Here is a 25280-nt window from a genome sequence, read left to right as displayed (position 1 = left end):
ACAGAGATATCTGAAAATTATGTTGTCATGTGACGCAGTCATGGGATCCATTCAACCCAATTAAGATGGTGGCCTATGTTGTAGTGGCGTTGTTGTGCCTGATATCCACTTTGATAGTGTTGTTAAAAATAAATGTTACTTTGTACAACCATCACACTGCATTCCTTCAAAGACGACTGGATGTTTACACAGAATTGCTATTCAGTGATGGAACACGAGGACAATTGTGTTTCAGACCACACATGGAACAGCGATTTTTTGCATACGAAGTAAGGGAATTCAACACTCTTAAAAATAAAGGTTCCTTATCAGCATGCATGGTTCCATGAAGAACCTTTAACATCCATGGAACCTTCCCATTGCACAAAAGGTTCTTTGTAGTGGAAATGGGTTCTTTAGACTAGTAAAAGGTTTCTCAAAATGGTTCTTTTAAGAACCTTTCACTGAAAGGTTCTTTGGGGAACCAAAGATGGTTCTTCTATGGTATTGCTGCGAAACACCCTTTTTGGAACCTTTATTTTTAAGAGTGAAGAGTTTTCATACATTTTAGTGTGGACGAGCAACTTTTGGAAAACCCTTGATAATGGCAATTTGGACGGAGAGCTTTCGAAAACAAAAACGCTGTTTTCAAATGTATTCTGATTAATGTGGACATGGCCTGAATTGGTTTGTTGTAGGAGTCAGTACTTCAGTACTTTTATGATGCTTTCATGTCAGTTTTGGAGTGCAACCATCACTGGTCACTGTAAACTTTCAGTGCATGGTAAAGAGCACTTGGGACATTCTGCCTATCATCTACTTATGTGTCCCTCTGAATAAATATAGTCAAATGGGTTTGGGTCTAAAAAGCACTGAACTTTGTAAAATAAAATAATAGGACCTGCAGCCGGTCACAAGAAACCCTTTAAGTTAATAAAACACTTGACAATAGCTATACAATTATACAGTTTTGCTCAAAATTTTGCATACCCTTGGAGAATTGGTAATATATGTACCATTTTTAAAGAAAACATGAGTGAGCAGGCAAAACACATTTCTTTTATTTCTTATGGGATTCATATTCAACTGTAGGTTATAACAGAATGGTACAATCATAAAACAAAACATGGCTACAAAGAAAAAAATGAAATTACCCCTGTTCAAAAGTCTGCATACCCTTAGTTCTTAATACTGTGTATTGCCCCCTTTAGCATCAATGACAGCGTGCAGTCTTTTGTAATAGTTGTCTATGAGGACCCAAATTCTTGCAGGTGGTATAGCTGCCCATTCATCTTGGCAAAATGCCTCCAGGTCATGCAAAGTCTTTGGTCGTCTTGCAAGAACTGCATGTTTGAGATCTCCCCAGAGTGGCTCGATGATATTAAGGTCAGGAGACTGTGATGGCCACTCCAGAACCTTCATCTTTTTCTGCTGTAACCACTGGAGGGTCAACTTGGCCTTGTGCTTAGGGTCATTGTCATGCTGGAAAGTCCAAGATTGTCCCATGCACAGCTTTCGTGCAGAAGAATGCAAATTGTCTGCCAGTATTTTCTGATAACATGCTGCATTCATCTTGCCATAAATTTTCACAAGATTCCCCGTGCCTTTAGAGCTCACACACCCCCAAAACATCAGTGAGCCACCACCATGCTTCACAGTGGGGATGGTATTCTTTTCACTATAGGCCTTGTTGACCCCTCTCCAAACATAGCACTTATGGTTGTGACCATAAAGCTCTATTTTGGTCTCGTCACTCCAAATTACAGTGTGCCAGAAGCTGTGAGGCGTGTCAAGGTGTTGTCAGGCATATTGTAACCGGGCTTTTTTGTAGCATTGGTGCAGTAAAGGCTTCTTTCTGGCAACTCGACCATGCGGCTCATTTTTGTTTAAGTATCGTCGTATTGTGCTCCTTGAAACAACCACACCATCTTTTTCCAGAGCAGCCTGTATTTCTCCTGAGGTTACCTGTGGGATTTTCTTTGTATCCTGAACAATTCTTCTGGCAGTTGTGGCTGAAACCTTTCTTGGTCTACCTGACCTTGGCTTGGTATCAAGAGATCCCTGAATTTTCCACTTCTTGATAAGTGATTGAACAGTACTGACTGGCATTTTCAATCTTTTTATATCCTTTTCCATCTTTATAAAGTTCCATTACCTTGTTACACAGGTCTTTTGACAATTCTTTTCTGCTCCCCATGGCTCAGTATCTAGCCTGCTCAGTGCATCCATGTGAGAGCTAACAAACTCATTGACTATTTATACACAGACACTAATTGCAATTTAAAAAGAGACAGGTGTGGAAAATTAACCTTTAATTGCCATTTAAACCTGTGTGTGTCACATTGTGTGTCTGTAACAAGGCCAAACATTCAAGGGTATGTAAACTTTTGATCAGGGACATTTGGGTGATTTCCATTATCATTATGATTTAAAAAGGAGCCAAACAACTATGTGATAATAAATGGCTTCATATGATCACTATCCTTAAATAAAAGACAATTTCTGCCAGGGTATGCAAACTTTTGAGCATAACTGTAAAGGTTTTTTATAACTTAAGGGGATTCTTTCATTTTATTGCACCCTATAACATTTGAAAGGGTTTACGGTTGAAGGATCCAGCGGATGCCTTGAACACACCACGTCTGTTGAGAGCTATTCTAGTGAAGGGGGATGGTTAATGATATGAGCAGCCATCTCATGGGAGTCATTATTCCCAATGATTACTATGCATAAAACAGCCAAGGAATACTGAATCCATGTTAAAGGGCCAAGAGCACCTCATAGTGATAACACTTTTCATTTATGATCATTCCATTCTCAAGGATATTATAGGACCATGCACAATGCTAAACATGTTCAAGAAACATTTTATGAACATCAGGGTTTCATCAAACTTCATTACTGAACAAGATATTTGTTTCCACTGTGACAAGATTTTGTGACAGTGAGTGGGGAATTCACTGAAATTGCATTGCACCCACTGATAGTGTAAATGTTTTTGTTTTTTGTTTTTTTTGCATGTGCAACATTTTTTTCTTTGTTTTAGCACCCGATGCATTAATGCAAATCAATGAATGTCTCAAACACACCCAAAAAAACCAGTGCTGAATGCAATTTGCATGGCACAATTTTCTATGTAGATCCTTCCTGTATATATACATGGAAGTTTATAACACTCTCCTCCATGATTTGATGAAAAATTGCTGCCAAGATCACTATTAAATATAAACATTTAATAGTTTAGAGCCTGCTTTCCGTGGGCCATAACAGTACAATATTAACTGTGCCAAGCAAATAGTGCAGATGTTTGTGATTAAACCACATCTATAACAAGTCGCATTTTATAAAGAATAAATGACACAAGCTTAAAGGGAAAGAAGCTATCATATGTAAGGATGTCCCGATACCATATTTTTGGAGAACGAGTATGAGTACCGATACTTCGTTTTTGGTACTCGCTAATACCTTTTTTTTTTTTTTTCTGAACTCCATATCAAGAGTTTATTTCAGTTTTATAATCAAAATGGCTTTTAAATAATTGAATTCATTAAAACTTTAATCAAATGAAAATATACAAATAATATAAAATATAAAAATAAATATATAATAATTGTTGTAATAAATAATTTAATAAATAAAAATTTAATAATACTGTATTATTTTTCATCAACTATAGTGCTTTTATTCAGAACCTCACAGCACAATCCAAAATGCAGAGTTATTTTTGTCAAATAAAGTGAGCATCGCAGATGTGATATATTGCTAAAATACAATACAATTACTATTGATTTATTATTATTATTATTAGTAGTAGTAGTAGTAGTAGCAATACAGTGAATATTAAACAACTTTCCAGTAGTTATATATTTATGTCATACTTTTTTTTTTTTTTCATTTAAATTAATATTTTATTTCGAAGTGTTTCTGTGCTACGACGGTAGCTTTTCAGTCCGCAAAAGCACGTCATTACGGGATTCAAAGTGATTATCAAACCGCAAAAGGCTGCTATTTAATTAATTATGTACTCTGTATGTGCCTTGCACTACAACGTGAATTTGCGCTCTGTTCACTTTCATCTGCTAAAAGCAAGAGTGCACAATGACAGTGTTTTACCTCTATGAGCCAAGGTGGAGCTTTAAAAGGTATGTGCAACCGGCGTTGGCAAAACACCGGCTCCACACATTCACAAGTGCTCACATTTGAAGCGTGCCGCACATGCAAACTATATATTTATCTCATTAAATCGCAGCTTTTGCGGTTAGATAATCTTACTAGAAGATAACATGATTTTAATTTGAATGTTTACATAATGACATGCGTACATCAAATGGTATCATTTTTTGGCATTGGAGCATTTTTATGAGTACGAGTACATAAGCGCAGTATAGGACCCGATTCCGATACCAGTATTACTTGGAATACAGCGCACAAGTCATATGAACTACTCTTTTGATACTTTTATGGTGCTTTTTTGTTTTTAATTTTGGAGCTTGACAGCCCCATTCACTTTCTTTATATGGAAAAAAAAGTGGCTAGGATATTAATAAAAAATGTATCTTTGTGTTCCACAGAAGAAAGTCATTCAGGTTTGGCATGACATGGGGGTGAGTAAATGATAGCAGAATTCATTTTTGGATGAAACGTGGTGGAACTGTTCAGTAAATTCACCCCTAGGTGTTTTATGTGCACTTGATGGTAAAAAATACACAAAAAAAAATAACTTTTGTGATTTTGTGAAGTACACTTGCGGTGACAACACACTAATGATATTCCACAGCCCCGTCAAAGCAAGAGATGTGTTATTTTTCTGGCGTGTTTGTATCTCGCTCTCAGCGTACACCTACACCTCTTTCACACTATTCCAAGTTGCTCATTACAGCCTCTCCTCCCTCTCTGTTTAAACCCGTGTTTCTCAGCATGTGGCCAGATGGTTTTTGGTGTCACACTGATAGGTGATGAACATGTTCTTGGCGAGCACTCGGACGAGCTCAGGAAGCAGCATGCCATTCCCTCTCTCGGATTTCTGAAACAGCGGTGAGCCCAGTCCTGGAGGTCCCCTGGCAGCTGGCTTGCAGCAGGCCGCAGCCCTTGCAAGCTGGCAGCACACCTGTGCAGGGCATACTGGGTGACGCTTGGCACAGCATGTTGAGTTGTCTCTACTCACACGTCAATGTGTCTTCCTCCTTGCCTTCATTGTTCTGACTATAGAATGCAACAGGAGAGTTCTGGAGGTAAAAATTCCTTTCATTTTCTCCATAGAGAGCCTGATTATTAACAACAACTTTAGAACGTTTTAAGACAGACCTACAATGAGCTCTGAGGTTGTTAATCAATGGTATTTGCTTCTGTCGAAGCAATCAGTCAGCAGTATTTCAACTTTATCATGTTTAATAGAGGAATGCCCAGTAAAGAAATACACTACCCATAATCCTAAAGAGATATCCACAATCAGAGAAACACAGCAAACAAATCTGTGCAAAAGAACACAGCTGCGAGGCCAACTTCCATGAAGCACTGTGAATGACATTATCGAGTCAGTCTCCCTACATATTTGTATTTATATATATATATATATATATATATATATATATGTATATATATTCCAATAAATGTAAAAAATATTGTTTTACACTTTTAACCATAGACCATAAAGATCAATACTTCATAAAAGTTTAAGTATGCAGTGTTTTACCTTTGTCTTGTACTTATTTTGCATCAAATCAAAGATTGTAATGTTGTGATTCAGTTTAGAGCTGGCTGGTCTGGTTATTGGCTTAAATCTCTTTATTGAAGAATTTTATAAAAATCTCTATGGATAAAATGAATAGGAAGAAAGCTTCAGGAACCAAGACAGCAAAGAAAAACAAAATGACTGCAGGGCTCCACCCCCCAAAAAATAATTGCTTCCCATCCAGATCCAATCATCCTCAGCTTGCGATCGGTACATCCTGTGTTCTTCTGTACTGTAGTTCTGTAAAGAGGCTCACTCAGCACTGAAATTCTGACATTCCATGATTGTTTTATAATTCACAGAGATGACATTATAAAAATAAATATACAGTGCACTTTTTCCATTCCCTCAGATGGGGAGAGCGAATTGTAGTAAAATTATTAGCAATTCATGCTATGTGGAGCCAGGCTATAACATCCTGACCCTGATATTAAAGCCTTTGAATATCATTTATACTCTAAAACCAGCCCAAAACTTAAAGCCAGGCTAAAGTTTATTTTATTTATTTTTTATTTATTTTTTTCATATCTGTAAGAGGATATTGCTACTTACTGATGTCAGAAATTAATTGCTTGCTATTCTTCCTTTATAGAGCAGCCGTAGCAGATCAAAACAACTGAATGAATCCAAATAAAATCAGATGACAAAAAATTACTTTAAAAAATCCATTCACAAAACTAATTTCAAGCATTTATGAATGAGCCTTTAGATCAAAATATTTTTATGATCATGAGAAACATAAATTCAGTCAAGGTGTTGAAACTTTTATGTTGCAATGTATGTCAGTCAGAGAATATTAAATACAATGTGACTCATGATATTTTAAATTCAGGAATAGCAGCAAGGGTTTTCATTCATTTATTTATAAATAATACATTTATGTCAGGAGCTGCTTTTCCACTGTCATATCTTTTTGTGTGTGAATTTCCACTAGACAACATCAAACATGAACAAAACTGCAGAACGACTGGAGACACAGGCTTTTAAAGTCTAAAGTCATGCTCTCATGTTCTGTACAGTAACTCTCAAAACTTTTTACAGAATACACAATGCTGACAAAAGAGTATCCAAGGCTGCAGAGAAAAATAAATAAATAAATAAAGGAAAATACTATAATTTGGCACTGAAATAAGCACAGAAACCCTTGGCAACTAAGGATAGCATTACTATTACTATATAGTTACAGATATGAACAAACCATTAACCCCAAATATTAAACTTTCAGTCAGTAACACGTCCCCCGCCATTTGTGCAGCACCACAAATAGAACAAACACCAGGTGTCTTGAGGTGCATTTGAAATTTAAGCTCTTTTTAACCTAACAAAAACACAGCATTTCTGCGCGAGATTCTGTAAAAAAATTGGATGCTGTGCTGCGGTCAAAGATGTCATTCCAGTGCATGTTTGCAAAGGAATACAACAGAAAATCCATATGGACAGAAGCAAAAACGCATTTGTGTGAACGGCCCCTAACATCAAGTGGGTTCTGAACAAAGTGAGGGAGATTAAATGACTTTTTAGGTTAACTACCCCTTTAACAAAGGGAGAAAGAACCATAACATCACACTTGTCCATATACAGTTGAAGTCAGAAGTTTACACTTAGATTGAAGTCATTAAAACTCATTTTTTAACCACTCCACAGATTTAATATTAGCAAACTATAGTTCTGGCAAGTTGTTTAGGACATCTACTTTGTGCATGACACAAGTAATTTTTCCAACAACTGTTTACAGACAGATTGTTTCACTTTTAATTGACTATATCACAATTCCAGTGGGTCAGAAGTTTACATACACTAAGTTAACTGTGCCTCTAAGAAGCTTGAACAATTCCAAAAAAAAGATGTCAAGCCTTTAGATAATTAGCTTCTGATAGGAGGTGTACTCAATTGGAGGTGTACCTTTTGAAGTATTTTAAGGCCTACCTTCAAACTCAATGCCTCTTTGCTTGATATCATGGGAAAATCAAAAGAAATCAGACCTAAGAAAAAAATTTTCTATAGACCTGCACAAGTCTGGTTCATCCTTGGGAGCAATTTCCAAATGCCTGAAGGTACAAAGTTCATCTGTACAAACAATAGTACACAAGTATAAACACCATGGGACCACGCAGCCATCATACCGCTCAGGAAGGAGACGCATTCTGTGTCCTAGATATGACCCTAGTTTGGTGCGAAAAGTGCAAATCAATCCCAGAACAACAACAAAGGACCTTGTGAAGATGCTGGAGGAAACAGGTAGACAAGGATCTATAGCCACAGCAAAACGAATCCTATATCGACATAACCTGAAAGGCTGCTCAGCAAGGAAGAAACCAATGCTCGAAAACTGCCATTAAAAATTCAGACTACAGTTTGCAAAGTGCACATGGGGACAAAGATCCTCTAGTCTGATGAAATAAAAATTGAACTTTTTGGCCATAATGACCATCGTTATGTTTGGAGGAAAAAGGGTGAGGCTTTCAAGCCGAAGAACACCATCCCAACCGTGAAGCATGGGGGTGGCAGCACCATGTTGTGGGGGTGCTTTGCTGCAGGAGGGACTGGTGCACTTCACAAAATAGATGGCATCGTGAGGAAGGAAAATTATGTGGATATATTGAAGCAGCATCTCAAGACATCAGCCAAGAAGTTAAAGCTCGGTCGCAAATGGGTCTTCCAAATCGACAATGACCACAAGCATACCTCCAAAGTTGTGTCAAAATGGCTTAAGGACAACAAAGTCAAGGTATTGGAGTGGCCATCACAAAGCCCTGACCTCAATCCGAAAGAAAATTTGTGGGCAGAACTGAAAAAGCATGTGCGAGCAAGGAGGATTACAAACCTGACACAGTTACACCAGTTCTGTCTGGAGGAATGGGCCAAAATTCCAGCAACTTATTGTAAGAAATTTGTGGAAGGCTACCCAAAAAGTTTGACTCAAATTAAACAATTAAAAAGCCAATGCCACCAAACACTAACAAAGTGGATGTAAACTTCTGACACTGGGAATGTGATGAATGAAATAAAAGCTGAAATAAATCATTCTCTCAACTATTATTCTGACATTTCACATTCTTAAAATAAAGTAGTGATCCTAACTGACCTAAGACAGGGAATGTTTTCTATGATTAAATGTCAAGAATTGTGAAAAACTGAGTTTGAATGTATTTGGCTAATGTTTATGTACACTTCTGACTTCAGCTGTAGGCAATATACTGTTTGTGAAGCACAGCTGGTCAGACAAGCACATATAAAGAGAAATGCTCTCTGCATCTAGTTTTGGTTGTGGTTCGACTACACCTGTCAGGATCAAAGACTTACCAAACCATCTGCAAAGTTGTGCATCTAAACAAAGTTTCACATTCCCTGCTTATAACAAAAACATTTTTCAAAATGTGCTAAAATTTCAAAATGTATATTTACTTTTAATTTCTGTAGCCACTCTTGTTGTAATTGCAAGACATTTTTTGACACATTAGTAAGCGGAAATATTTTTGTGGAATGAAATAAGAAAAGAATCTCTAATTCTCTTTTGTTGGGATGAAGGGTGAAGAAGTTGTTAACAGCCTTGACTCCCAGAGGCACCTAACAACAGTTTTATGTTACCCAGAACTACTGTGTGCTCAAACAGAGATGCTAGTTCTTATTCAGCTCCTTCCTTAAATGTCACACATACTGTAATAACGAAACAAATAAAAAATAGTGTACTGATGTGACCTTAAGGTAACCCATGAGAATGTCTAGTATGAGTACTGTTAGACAGGGGGAGAATAACCTAAAGGAATATTTCACTCAAAAATAAAAATTCAGTCATCACCTAGCTGAAAAAAAAAAACAAAAAAAAAAAAAGAAAAGAAAAAAAAAGCTAGTTTGCTGGTCCTGGCTGGTTTACGATGGTTTTCTGGCCTGACCAAGCTGGTCTTAAGCTGGTTTACACTGGTCTCTAAAAACCCTCTAATCTGACTAGGCTCAGAGACCAGCTATGACCAATGAACCGACAAAAGTCTTTCTTCTGTGGAAGATAAAGGACATTTTTTGAAGAATGATTCTAATGGGTTATTTTGTTTGTTTTTGCCATAAAATGTAATCGAATGGGCACAGGCACTGTCAAGCTCTAAAATCACTAAACTATTAAGTATTAAAATGATTTCGAAAAACAACAACACAAAACTGATAATTAGGAGTGTCAAACGTACCGGTACCAGTACTATATTGATACCAAGTCGGGGAAAAAAAAAAAAAACTATACAAGACTTTCTGCAGTATCGGTGGTACTGCTTACGGATTCCATTTTGTAACTACATTCATGCAATGTGAATGTGGCAGCATGTGTGAATGGTCAAATGCACGTGGTCAAAATGTCCATCTCGGTAAGGTATTAATAAAAACAGTCAGTTTACCTTAAGTGAATGAATAAGTCAAAATATTGGACGTGATTTAGGCCTTGCAATGTAGCCGTAAAGTCCTGCTGTCTATTGTGTATTTAATATTAATCAAACAACTCTCTCTCTCTCTATGTATATTCTTACTGATCTTAGCAGGATAACTTTTTGTAGCCTTAATAAGCCCTCTCCAATTAATCATGAACACAAAGTTAGGCCCAAAGAAAAAAAAACAAAAACAAAAAAAACAAACAAACTGTACATCTCATTTTAACTACAGGCCTGATTCTCAGAGAAACTCCCTACAACATCAAATCAACATAAATGTGTTATATCAAATAATGACATTATGAAGACTATTTGTATTGTTCCTATTTCTGAATGTTTACTGGGATACTTTATACTGCTCTTAGATACCTACAAATCTTCAAGCACCTTTTACATACAGTGCATATTGTAAATAATGTTTTGTCAGCTAACCTGACAAAGTTGCAAGGTGTTACCTTAATTAGCTATTTATACTTTTGTTGGTGTAACCTTATGTGTTCAGGTAGATTCAGTTGATTCAGGTTAATGTTACAATTTTATTTTTGACTTCAATAAAACCTTTATTTAGATGTTACAACATGAAGCACATTGTTAGGTTGCCTGACAAAAAAATAAAAAATAAAATAAAAAATAAATCAGCGTAAGACAATCAATATAATTACTATATGTGACGTTCTATTGATTTGTTCAATATCTTGTAATGTGTTTATTTATTATTTAATTTGTTACTAACTGTTTACTAAACTTAAAGCAATATTTTTATTATTATTAAAAAAAATACTTAAAAACTATACTGTAAAGTATAAGTACTTTAAGAAGCGATTTCAACCTGATCTGATCCGTATTTATTAACATTAGTTAATGCATAAAATGCCATAATCTAACAATTTACAATGTATTTTTTTTTTTTTTACAGCATTTATTATTCTTGGTTAATGTTAATTTATCAAAATGTGTTCATTGTTAGTCTATGTTAGTTCATATTGCATTAACTTATGTTAAAATGTACACCTTTTAAAGTAACAATGTATTTGTATATGTTAAAATTAATATTAACCAAGATTAATTAATGTTGTAAAAGTTATATTCATTGTTACGAACACAACCTTAATGTAAAGTGTTACCATTAGTTTTGTTGGTGTTATCTAATGTAGGTTCATTCAGGCGGTTAAAGGATTTTGTTTTTAATACAAGTTTAGCTCAATTGACAGCATTTGTTGATTAACAGAAAAAATAATTTCGACATCTCTCCTTTTCTTAAAAAAAAAAAAATAATGGGGCCAATATTTGGAGGGTTTAAAGGAAGAAATGTGAAGCTTATAATTTTATAAAAGCACTTACATTAATTCTTCTTTTAAAACTTGTGAATTATTTGAGTTGTAAATTTGTTTATATTATTGTTTTTATGGTCGTTTTAGGGTTTTGTGTTATGTCGTCATGGCAAGGAAGTTGCAAAATTGCATGTAACTTTACACATAAAATGTTTGTAAGCGATTTTATCACACTAAAATCATTTTAACATGCATATTGTTTACGTCTTGTGGCAACTATTTTGGCAACTATTTTAACGTTTACAGTTTGGCCCCATTCATTTCCATTGTAAGTGACTCACTGTAACCCAGATATGTGCTTTATTTAAAGAAAAAAAGGAACGAAATAAAATGAATGAAATAAAAGCTGAAATAAATCATTCTCTCAACTATTATTCTGACATTTCACATTCTTAAAATAAAGTAGTGATCCTAACTGACCTAAGACAGGGAATGTTTTCTACAATTAAATGTCAAGAATTGTGAAAAACTGAGTTTGAATGTATTTGGCTAATGTTTATGTACACTTCTGACTTCAGCTGTAGGCAATATACTGTTTGTGAAGCACAGCTGGTCAGACAAGCACATATAAAGAGAAATGCTCTCTGCATCTAGTTTTGGTTGTGGTTCGACTACACCTGTCAGGATCAAAGACTTACCAAACCATCTGCAAAGTTGTGCATCTAAACAAAGTTTCACATTCCCTGCTTATAACAAAAACATTTTTCAAAATGTGCTAAAATTTCAAAATGTATATTTACTTTTAATTTCTGTAGCCACTCTTGTTGTAATTGCAAGACATTTTTTGACACATTAGTAAGCGGAAATATTTTTGTGGAATGAAATAAGAAAAGAATCTCTAATTCTCTTTTGTTGGGATGAAGGGTGAAGAAGTTGTTAACAGCCTTGACTCCCAGAGGCACCTAACAACAGTTTTATGTTACCCAGAACTACTGTGTGCTCAAACAGAGATGCTAGTTCTTATTCAGCTCCTTCCTTAAATGTCACACATACTGTAATAACGAAACAAATAAAAAATAATGTACTGATGTGACCTTAAGGTAACCCATGAGAATGTCTAGTATGAGTACTGTTAGACAGGGGGAGAATAACCTAAAGGAATATTTCACCCAAAAATAAAAATTCAATCATCACCTAGCTGAAAAAAAAAGAAAAGAAAAAAAAAGCTGGTTTGCTGGTCCTGGCTGGTTTACGATGGTTTTCTGGCCTGACCAAGCTGGTCTTAAGCTGGTTTACACTGGTCTCTAAAAACCCTCTAATCTGACTAGGCTCAGAGACCAGCTATGACCAGTGAACCAACAAAAGTCTTTCTTCTGTGGAAGATAAAGGTGTTTTTTTGTGTTATGTCGTCATGGCAAGGAAGTTGCAAAATTGCATGTAACTTTACACATAAAATGTTTGTAAGCGATTTTATCACACTAAAATCATTTTAACATGCATATTGTTTACGTCTTGTGGCAACTATTTTGGCAACTATTTTAACGTTTACAGTTTGGCCCCATTCATTTCCATTGTAAGTGACTCACTGTAACCCAGATATGTGCTTTATTTAAAGAAAAAAAGGAACAAGTCAAAAATAATTTTTGGTAATCAACATTAGACCACAAATGCTATCGATTAAGCTTAACTTGTATTGAACCCGGAATATTTATTTAAATAGTATTTTTGAATTGAATCAAATCAGTTACTTTAGATGTTACCACATGAAGCATAACTTTGGTTAACATTTTAAACATTGTACCTGCCATTGCTTTCATTTAATTTGGTAATGTATATATTAATATTTAACTTTTATTTTAAGAGTGTGTTCAATAGCATATTAGTTTTTGCTGTTGAATTGCATTTGGAATTTGGCATTGGCATCGACTAATTAAACTTTTGGTATCGTGACAATGCTGCTAAAAATCAACAATTGATTAGCAGTGTTATTGTTAGCAATGTGCAAGGGTCTCTAAAACGGGAGTCAACGATGGAGTGGTTTTTGGCAGAACTCTAAACTGCTGAGACAAGCCTGCTCCCCAAGGCTATAACTTGGACTAGCTGCCTGGCTGGCCATCGGCAGAAGAGATGGATTTGTGGATGCCAGTCTGGTGCCGAGCCAAGTTCCACACTGAGGGAAAACAAAGGCCAGCTAGGAAGGTTCAAATCTGGGGCTATTGAGCTGTGAGGGTCCAATCCTATGTTAGAATGTTGCCCATGACCAGGCCAAGCATCCCAACTGGCAGGACCTGCCCTGTTGAAATCAGCTGTTTCAGAAACTTTGTGGTAGCTCAGTATGGCAATGAGACATCAAAAGACCTTGATCAAGAAAGAAATGGACACTGGGCCTCATTTAAATATGCAAACAAACTAGTAACTCAAACCAAATGCAGCAGCCTTCTAATTGACAAAGTTGGCTCGACTATTGGCTCAAGTGCAGGCAAATCTGATCATTAGGCAAGGGTCACATCGGTCAGTTTTGTGTCTCTAATTAGATGCCGAGAGGCTGACTGGAATGCTTTTGGGCCATTTAACAAGAGCCAGAGGAGAGCACGGTCAGATGAAGATGATGAGTTGACACGAGGCGTGTCGGATGTCAGGGCATATAAATGGATGCCCTTCCACCCACCTTACATTTGTTTAGACAACAGGTCAATTTATTTTCAAGAGTCCTCGAAGGTCTCAAACTAACCCAACCCTACATTGACACTCAAATCCCAAACTTCTACCATTCAGCTTGCCTTATTCAATAATCCTTCCACCCAAATACCACATCACTTCACTCAACAGTGGATATATTGGCTATCCTTCCATTTCTCATTCTTGTAGCCAAAACAACTGTCAGTTTATTCTTAATCTTCAAAGGCCTCCAACAAACCCAACACCCAAGACCCACACTCCTACCAGTTTATTTTAAATCAATAGTCCTTCCACCCAACCACAACATCCTGTCACTCAAAAGAGGCATTAATTTCCAACCAATCCAAGTTTTTCACATTTGCCGCTATAATGCTGTTCAGTCTTGATGTCAATTTGTAGGCCAACCTGGAAGTCTAATTCACCCTGGGTTCCCTTGGGAGTTTCTTAGGGAAGGGTCACTTGATCGTTCACAAGGAATCGCTGTTGTATGTGTGTTTGTGATATGTACATCAGTGTAATGACCCCATACACATCATAAAGGTTAATAAAATGTCAATATCTAATGTGAAAATTGGAAAATGCATTAAATGCATTAAAGAAAAATTACAATTGGAAAATGCATTAATTGCATTAAAGAAAATTAACGCGTTACATTTTTTTAATTAATTGTTTGGGTTAACGCATTCATTTTGACAACTCCAGAATAATAAATAGAACACAGAGTGTGAAAAATTTGACTACTTTCACAGTGCTAAAAGAGCCAGAACTTAAAGAAACACCATATACTGTAAATATTTGTATCTATGAGTATCTTCCAAACGGACTCCAGAACCCAACTTCTCTTTTTATAATTCCTGGATAACACAAGGTACAGTGATATAAATACACATGGAATAATGTGGATTGAGAATAACAGTATAGTATAAAATATGATGCATATATTAAAAATAATATAAAAGAAAATACTGGCTCACTGCCTTTTCTTTATTTAAATTATTGCAATACTTTGTTATATTGTCCTTGCAATAAAAATAGCACTGTGGTTCTGCATTTCATTTGTTTAAAGCATTACATGTAACAAATCTTTTTTTTATAGGATTTTACTACGAGCTTAGTGCAAACGAATTGCTGAACCTCGCTGCTATTTTTATTGCCATGAGAATATAACAGGCACAGTGATACATATGATAAAAAATGTACATTAAGAAAAAAACATCATAAGCAGACTTTCAAAAACAGAACAGTTTATTTAGTTTTTTTCTGTATAATTTTAGGGTGTGTATCAGCTGCACATCCAATGCCAGTGTTTGCCAATTGATTAGCGCCGCCAATGTGCTGGATTGAGCAGCTGCATCGATTGACAAAAATCTCTTATCCCACTGGTCAGTCAGCTTTCATCGCAGTCTGAAGAAAAGAAAAATTGGAACACTCTCCATAAAATAATAATAATAATAATAAAAAAACAAAACACCTTCGGATTGTTGGAGGATGATTTGCATCGGAATCCATTGTTACTGAAAAAAACGGGTTTGGTGTGAACAGGCCATTACGGCGCCGACTTCAAGTTGTGTAGTGTACGTAGGGGTGGGCGATATGACCAAAATCTTATATCACGATATGAGTAATTTTGATCACGATAATGATATATATATCACGATAGTTACAAATACGTTTCTGAAAAATTTATAAAATTGTATTAGATATTAAGCCATATCTCAGTGTGTAATTTTGAGTAATCCAGTCAGTGAATTAAATACTTTATAAATGAAAACTACTTTACCTTAAGTAAAAAAATAAAATAAATAAATAAATAAATGCCACATTTCAGTCTGATTATGTGCACTAATCTTCTTTTTTTTATTATTATAATAATAATAATTATTATTATTATTAGCTTTCATCAAGAAACTTAACATTTTCTCAAAGCAATGCAAAAAGAAAATAACCCAATCCATAAATAAACACTTAATTAGGCTCTTTGTGTTTTTAGTAATCTATATAAGAAATAAATATCTGAAGGAAAATACGGTATGGATGGTTTGCTTCCTGAAACAAACATCATTCGAACTGAAATTTAGAAAGGGTTTTAATGTGCATTTTTAAAACCCACATGACATTGAGAGAAACCAGAGTGAGTAGTGTGTGGTCTGCGCTTTTTCTGTCACTGGAGCACAAATGAAGGGAATGGGAGCAAGTGTGTGTTTCAGATTGCGCGTCCGTGCTACAAGCTGCGCGTGTTTGGATGGGAGGCATTTTTGGAGAGCGGGATGAATCTCGTTGAATTTGCTTTGCTGGTTGCTGAAGCGAAATTTCGGCCCTCAGAAGCGGATTCAGTAACATTTTCTTGCATTCTAGACATGCTTTTCATCTAATGACACGTGTAGCTGCGTCCATGTTTTTCATAATTTCTCTCAGTCTCACGAGAAGTCCTGATCACTGATAGAAATGCGCATGTGGATACATACACAATGTACAAACCTTGCAAATCACGGTTTTCTGCACTGTATCATGTTTTCTAAAGCCAAAACAATTCCACACCACTGAAGATGCACTTTTTCCTTCATAATCTCCTCTTATCTTCTCATTCAAATGAATTTGAGGAACAAGCAGTCTCTCCGCCTTCCTCCATTTATCCGACAGTGTGTGTTATGCGAACTGTACCTGTTATGTGCCGTGCACAGTAAAGACGATAATCCAAAATGCATACTGGCAAATTTCTACCGGTTTATCATGTCTACCGGTATATCGCCCACCCCTAAGTGTATGCTTGGCTTGATAACACTTACCAGATTTGTTTGGTCACCCACTGAGTCTCCCACACAAGCTGGTGAAAGGGAACCTCACCAAGGTCTGACAGTTAATCTTTCCAGCAACCAATGATGTGACCTCCAGGGTCTACTCAATCAACACCAGGGTCTTACACCCTCAATACCTGACATTAACTGTACAGAGAAGAGCCAAATGAAGGAAACTATAATGACGTGCTAATACAACCATAACACTGTGTAACAATGTTTTTTGGTTTTTTTTTTCTTGGTTGCTGGGTAGTAATTGTTATTTCCTAATTGCGTATGCCTCAAAAGTATAGAAAATGGCTATTATTCCCCACAAACTTTGCTTTTGTGACCAGGACAGTGATATTTTGAAATTTACTTATTTCCAATGAGAAAACAGGCACATTTGTGTCTTTTCGTTCACATAAAGTCAGAAAAAAACAACATATGAATCCAAAATCCTTCTTTATCTGTGGTCCGATGAAGACACCGCTTTGACATTTGCCTTTGACAGCTTAGGGAAGAAGTCTTGAAGGTACTTGAAGGCTGCCGACTCCTTATCTAGAGCTCTGACAAATTGTTTCATAAGGCCCAATTTGATGTGCAGTGGTGGCATCAGCACCTTCCGGGGGTCCACCAGTGTCTCCCACTTGACATTGTTCCTCCCCACAGAGAACTCAGTCCGATGTGGCCAGTCCCGCATGTGGTAGTGCGCATTGGGGTACCTGCTGTCCCAAAGGCAAAGATAGCAGGGAAACTTGGTAAATCTGCCTTGGAGACCCATCAGGAATGCTGCCATTTTGAAGTCTCCTTTGACCTCCCAGCCATACTCATCATACTTCAAGGCATCCAGCAAGATCCTGATGCTGTTGTAATCCTCTCTGTGGTGCACAGAGTGAGCCAGGGAAAGAGATGGGTACTTGTTACCATTATGGACCAGCACGGCTTTGAATATTACTTTAGTATAAATACATGTTAATTTGGATTCATATGTTGTTTTTTTTCTGACTTTATGTGAATAAAAAGACAAAAATTCGCCCGTTTTCTCATTGGAAATAGGTACATTTAAAAATATCACTGTTCTGGTCACAAAAGCAAAGTTTGTGGGGAATAATAGCCATTTTCTATACTTTTGAGGCATAAGCAATTAGGAAATAACACTTACTACCCAGGAACAAAAATTGTGTTACATAGTGTAATCAATGTGTAAGGTTCTTGATATGAATTTTTTTGTTTTTTAATGAAAGGTTTTCAGTACGATATCTCCAAATCTATGTAAAAGAGCCAGGAATGAGACATGCAAAGAGATTGCAGAGTGAAGTTTAAGATTAAGTGAAGTTGTCCTTGAGGATACAGGTTGATTTGTTTCCTGGTATTGGAAAAGACATTCTTTCCATTTAGATGCATTTCTCGGCAATAACAAGGATGTTGTTGATTCACCTTGATCTTGCATTAGCATGTGTGCAATTAAAAAATGTGACACTTAGAGTCACAGATGTTTCATTCATAAATAAGTAATATTAAAGTAAAAAGCCGTGAGTGACGACAGTAGGAGTGCTTGAAATCTTAAAGGCTGACATGATTCAGACATGCTCAGATGTAATACATGTTGGAATGAATGTTATATTTAGCTGTAGTACAAATAAACTATGCTATTCGATAGATCAGGACCAAGTATCTCAATCATTTTGCACATTTTATTTGCAACATTAATTTTATAACTCAGACTGTTTTATTTTATATACACTATATACACTACCGGTCAAAACTTTTGAAACACTTGAAATGTTTCTCATGATCTTAAAAATCTTTGGATCTGAAAGCGTATGCTTAAATGTTTGAAATTAGTTTTGTAGACAAAAATATAATTGTGCCACCATATTAATTTATTTAATTATAAAATTAAAATGTAATAATAATAAAAAAAAAAAAAAACATTTTTAAAATTGATGACTTGGATCAAATAATAAAGAAAAGCAGCCAATAAGTACCCAACATAGATGGGAACTCCTTCAATACTGTTTAAAGAGCATCCCAGGGTGATACCTCAAGAAGTTGGTTGAGAAAATGTCAAGAGTACATGTCTGCATATTCTAGGCAAAGGGTGATTACTTTGAAGATGCTAAAATATAACACAGTTTTGATTTATTTTGGATTTTGTTTAGTCACAACATAATTCCCATAGTTCCATTTATGTTATTCCATAGTTTTGATGACTTTACTATTATTCTAAAATATGAAATATATATATATATATAATTTGCAATATAAATATTAAAATTTTCTTACATTTTTGGTTATTGGTTATTACCAAGCCAGTATTTGATAAGTGTGCATACAGTTTATTGAATTAAATTATCTACACAAAATCCACATTTGAAATGGCAACCATCTCAGGTAAAGATTCCTGTAATACTTTACATTACAGTATCTTTTTTAAAGTGTTACACTTTATTTTACACTGTCCTTGTTACTTTGTAATTACACAAGTACGTACTGAGTAATATTAATTAACAACATGTACTTACTATAGATTTAGGTTTAGGGTTTGGTTTAGGGTTAGTTGTTTGTAATTATGAATAATTTACTATTATATCTATAGTCAGTCCATGTAATTTGTATAACAAGGACACTGCAAAATAAAGTGTTACCTTTAAAGATGTAAAATGTTTCTATTCTTAATTACAGTCGCAATTATTATTCTCTAATGCATGAACACTGTATTGTAAAGTGTGTCAAAAGTCAAACAGTCTGTGGTTATTTGTGGTTCACACCATCTGCGGAAGTGAGAGTTAAAGACTGGATGGATGGATGAAAGAATAAATGAATGAAACATTTCATTAGTCTTAAAACATTTCTTTCTGACATCTTTGATTTCAGTTTGAGCTTTTCCAAGTTTCAAAGTTATGATCCTTTTAGTGGCACAGCTTTCAAGGAGATAAGCATGCATCTGCGAGACAGGGATGAATGAAATGAGTGGAAATGGAGGAAAACAGCATATTATCCATAATTTGAGATAAAGGCAGCATCACATTGCATACATTAAGAAGGATAATAGCCCTGGATGAATATGATTATCCTTACACTCTAATAATTGCGTAAGCAAAATCTACAAAGCTTAATCCATTATATCTAGAGTCATAGCACTGAAGAGGAAATATAACCAAGGTAAATTGCAAAGCACAGATTATCACAAATCCTGCCAACTTTGAGAAGCCTTGAAATGAGCCTAAGAGAAGCGATTTTCCTTAATTTGGCCAAGCAAACACTTCTCTAACTTCTGGACAAAGGCTCAGTCTTAAACTATTTTGTATCTGCAGTATTAAAGGCAAACAGAGGAAAGAGAATCATCCATACCAAAGTCAATTGTATGCGGAAATGAATTCCAAATACCAAAAAACTGACTGAAAATTCAAGGAAGTGTCAAAAGACATTTATAACACTTTCTCCACAGCAAATATATGAAGTTAAAGGGCTTAAACCATAAGCTGAATACCAAAATCTATTTTTTAATACACAAAAATATGGTATGATAGTCCCTTTTTAAAGTCAACATGAAATCCAAATGAAACCTATTTACTTTTATTGCATGTCTCTGGTCTTCTTGTGCATGATTAACTGGCACTTGTTATTCCAAAGAAATTTTTTTTGTCAAAATGAAATAATTTGTTAATTGTACTCCTCCCCTGAAATGTCACAAATCCCTCTAGACACTTTTTTTTAATTTTTATTTATTTTTTTATTTTTTATTTCTAAAAGTCACGAAAATTCCCAGCACAGTGCCATTTTCAGCACATCTCAAATTCTGTATTGTGTTCAGTTGAATTCTGTGGTGGAAATTATAGTGATGGAAATTACATTTGTAACGTCTATAAAATAAATAAAATGGCTGACTCCTTTATCTTGCTAACATTTCATGTAACCTAAATACCCACAAATAATATCACACTTTTTGCATAAATTATAAAAATTGCATCTTGATTGGAAATTACACTCAATACATATACTCTGCTCACAAGTGATATTTACATTGAATTATCTTTGTTTTCTTCAAAAGTCACTTGTCTCATATCTCAAGCATGCTTTTCTTGCTTAACAAGTTCACTGACCTAGGAAAAAAACTTCATTAGGGGCAAAAAATGTTCAGTGTGGTGGAAATGACACCATGCAATTTTTGAATTGGACAATACATATTGAAATTGTTTATTTTTATTTCATTATGTTTATTTCATTCTTTGTTTGAATAGTTTCATACTTTATTTTATCATAGAAATTATTTAAATTTTAATAATGGATTTTCATAGTTTAATTTTGAATGTGTGGGTCCGGAATGACCATTTTTCATGATTCAGTCAATTCCCTATAGATAAAAAAAATAAAATAAAATAAAATATATAAAAAGAGAGTTATTTATGCCTAGGTGGTCAGCTGAAAAACTGACCCTCTGTGTCTAGGTGGTCAGCTGAATCTTTGACCCTCTATCACATGTTTAAGCTGTATCACTTATGTTCAAAAGAAGATAGAGCTGTCAACCTTCCACTGGAGCCTTCTTATAGCACCATGATATTTTAACACAATTTAGAGAGAGGATGAAGGGACGATAAAAAGACATCACTTGAAAAGGCCCATCAAAGCAGCAACACACTGTACATCATTTGTGACGCTGCGCCCTGGTGAGGTGCACCATGGGAGGTCTAAAGTAAGCGTGAAGAACAAAAACGGATTTCATTAGTGCAACAGATACATCGTTTTGTCCTAAAATGTTCTCTGCTGGATCCGGGTAAATACATTCACATCCGTCACCATCAGTTAGCGCACATCAGAGGCAAAACACACAGATTTTCAAACACAGTAAAGCGAAGATAAAACAAAAGTTGTCAGATGTGGAAATCCAACGTGATCTCATTAGTATTCTTAGGCATTCTTGCTTCCAGCACACATGCACTTTTATCATTTGAATAGACACTGATATGTGTAATATCAACATATGGACAGCTTCTAAAACATAAACTCTTCTACTTACAGTGGCCGAAAAAGAATTTGAACACCATACTTAAAAATTAGGGCTGTCAATTTAATGCGTTAATTTAGTTATATACATATACACTCACTGAGCATTTAATTAGGAACACTATGGTCCTAATAAAATGCCAGATGTGGTCTTCTGCTGTTGTAGCCTATCCGCCTCAAAGTTTGACGCTTTGTGCATTCTGAAATACTGAAAAATCAATAAAATTGTATTAGATATTAAGCCATGTCGCAATGTGTAATTTTGAGTAATCCAGTCAGAGTGGTTATCCAAGATACCGTAGCCTTTCTGTCAGCTCGGACCAGTCTGGCCATTCTCCGTTGACCTCTATCATCCACAAGGCATTTCCGTCCGCAGAACTGCCACTCACTGGATGGTTTTTGTGTGTGTGTGTGGCACCATTCTGAGTAAACTCTAGAGACTTTTGTGTGTGAAAATCCCAGGAGGGTCATGTCAGGATGAGCCTGCAGGAAGTGTACCACATGAGGGAGGAGGATGTCTTCCCTGTAGCGCTCAGCATTGAGATTGCCTGCAATGACAACAAGCTTGGTCTGATGATGATGTGACACACCGCCCAGACCATGATGGACTCTCCACCTCCAAATCGATCCCACTCCAGAGTACAGGCCTCGGTGTAACGCTCATTCCTTCAACGATAAACGCGAGTCCGACCTTCACCCCTGGTGAGACAAAACCGTGACTCATCAGTGAAGAGCACTTTTTGCCAGTCCTTTCTGGTCCAGCGAAGGTGAGTTTGTTCCCATAGGCGATGTTGTTGCCGGTGATGTCTGGTAAGGACCTGCCTTACAACAGGCCTACAAGCCCTCAGTCCAGCCTCTCTCAGCCTATTGCGGACAGTCTGTGCACTGATGGAGGGATTGTGCATTCCTGGTGTAACTCGGGCAGTTGTTGTTGCCATCCAGTACCTGTCCCGCAGGTGTGATATTCGGATATACCGATCCTGTGCAGGTGTTGTTACATGTGGTCTGCCACTGCGAGGATGATCAGCTGTCCTTCCTGTCTCCCTGTAGTGCTGTCTTAGGCGTCTCACTGTACGGACATTGCAATTTATTGCCCTGGCCACATCTGCAGTTTTCATGCCTCCATGCAGCATGCCTAAGGCACGTTCACACAGATGAGCAGGGACCCTGGGAATCATTTTTTTTGGTGCTTTTCAGAGTCAGTAGAAAGGTCTCTTTAGTGTCCCAAGTTTTTATAACTGTAACCTTAATTGTGTACCGTCTGTAAGCTGTTAGTGTCTTAATGACCATTCCACAGATGCATGTTCATTAATTGTTTATGGTTAATTGAACAAGCATGGAAAACATTGTTTAAACCCTTTACAATAAAAATCTGTAAAGTTATTTGTATTTTTACAAAATTATCTTTAAAATACAGCGTCCTGAAAAAGGGACGTTTCTTTTTTTGCTGAGTTTATATGTAGTTACTTCTAAAGTCACTTTTTGTATTGTATATTCAATACTTGACTCGTCAGCCACAAAAAAAAAAAAGGAATGTATTTGAATTATCTGAATTATTATATTTATTATGTATTTATTTAATTAATTATTTTATTTTTATATATTATATTTTCTTTATTTGGGGGCCTTTCTCAGCAAATACTGATATATGTGACTAATTGTGATTAATTACATACATCATGTAATTACCTTTCTTTCTTTCTTTCTTTTTAATTTGATTAAAAAATGTAATCGATAGAAAGACCTATTAAAAATGCATGAAACCCACTGAATTAGACAGCAAAATATCAAACCAAGTTGCATTTATAAAAAAAGAAAAAAAAAAGAAAAGAAAAAAAGAAGCAAGCACACTTTTCAAACAAAAAATGTTACAAAAAGAACAATAGATATACTGTTCAAAATTTACATTAGAAAAATACTTTGGACACTTTCTGGTTGTCTAACTTATTAAATTCACTGAACTGATTGAGTTTAACTGAACTGGTTAAAAATAATTGCAAAAATGGCAACTAAAGTTAAGTTAGGTCTGAGAAAAGCTCTAGCATCATTTGTTTGTAGATGCCAATTGATATTGGGTTGTCTAACACAATGACATTTAGACATTTTTGAATGTGGCTTATGTGTCCAAAAATACTTTTTGGGGTAACTGTATGTAAAAACTTTTTTTTTTCTTTTTTTTTTAATGAATCGTTTGCGGTTCATAGAATATTGAATGCATAGCCTTCATAGGTTGATTGAATTGTATATATGACAAATGAGATTCAATAAATATGTTTAATGCCACCATATTTATTAAACACGTGACATTTATTACAGTTTTATTCTGTTCTGTGTGATTTCTAAAGGCTGGTTAGAACCATTATGACAGCACACATACACAAATCAGTAAATTAATGAAATGTGTTAGGTTACACTATAAAATGGACTGTGCTTCACTTATATTCCATACTTGTCGAGCTTTGAAAAAATAAATAAACAAATAAATGATTAAAAAGTGTAAATTACTTTACTTTTATTAGTCCCATCTGGATTTAATTTCTAAATGAATTTGTTATTAAAAAGGTCTTACTTGGACAAAGGTCAGATTTGTTTAATATTTACTGATAAATGAGTGTGTCGCTATGGGACTGAATTAGTAGTATTAAACTCAGTCACCTGCAGTGGTATAATTGCAGTTACTACAAGAGTCCTGCAATTCCAGTTCCAACCAGTCTTCATAGGATTTGTATGTCGTAAGATATGTATATTTCTGAAGGAAAAATGCAGCCAATAGATTCATATTGCAGACTGATCTCACTGTGAATTCTGCAACAGTAGGTCAAAAGTTCTTCTGCTGAAATCAGTCTGTTTACCAAAATTCGAACCATTGCCCCTAGTGGCCGAAGCTTGAAATGTAGTTAAACATATGTGCCCATGCTTCAGCTTCTGGGTGAAACGTCCACAGGGTGGCCCCAAAATGATCTGTATTTTTACTTGAAAATGATGATATAGTCAACAAGAATGCATATGAACCATATGTCCTAGCCCAAACCCTAACCCCAACCCCAAGCCTAAACCTAACTGCAAGAGGAGTAAATATGTAATTTTAGAATTAAATTAAACCTCCAAATCGTGGTCACCATTGATTATGTGAACGCAATAGAGCTGTTCAGCCGTGACATCAATTTGTAGGCAAAGCTGGAAATCTAATTCGCCATGGGTTCCCTCTGGATTTTCCTATGGGTTTTTATAATGGTGTTTTTGAATTTATGTGTAAAATAAGGTCTGTGGTAAACATTACTTGACGATACGTGGACATTTTGTTCTACAACATAAATAACACACAATCATACCTCAAACGTGAGTTTTGAACTCGCCTTGTGTTTTTAAAAAGTATGTAATTAAATATGGCTTCAAAATCCACGTGTGAGGTATGACTGTATGT

General features: G+C 35.6%; 1 protein-coding gene across 1 annotated transcript in view; it reads right to left on the bottom strand.

Moving 5' to 3' along the window:
* LOC127422864 (protocadherin-15-like) overlaps nucleotides 1–25280 on the bottom strand; it is a 427222-nt gene that overhangs the window by 343551 nt on the left and 58391 nt on the right. The window lies entirely within an intron of this gene.

Source organism: Myxocyprinus asiaticus, chromosome 32 (assembly GCF_019703515.2).
Source record: "Myxocyprinus asiaticus isolate MX2 ecotype Aquarium Trade chromosome 32, UBuf_Myxa_2, whole genome shotgun sequence".
NCBI classification, from domain to species: Eukaryota; Metazoa; Chordata; class Actinopteri; order Cypriniformes; family Catostomidae; genus Myxocyprinus; species Myxocyprinus asiaticus.
This window is presented reverse-complemented; position numbering and strand designations above follow the sequence as displayed.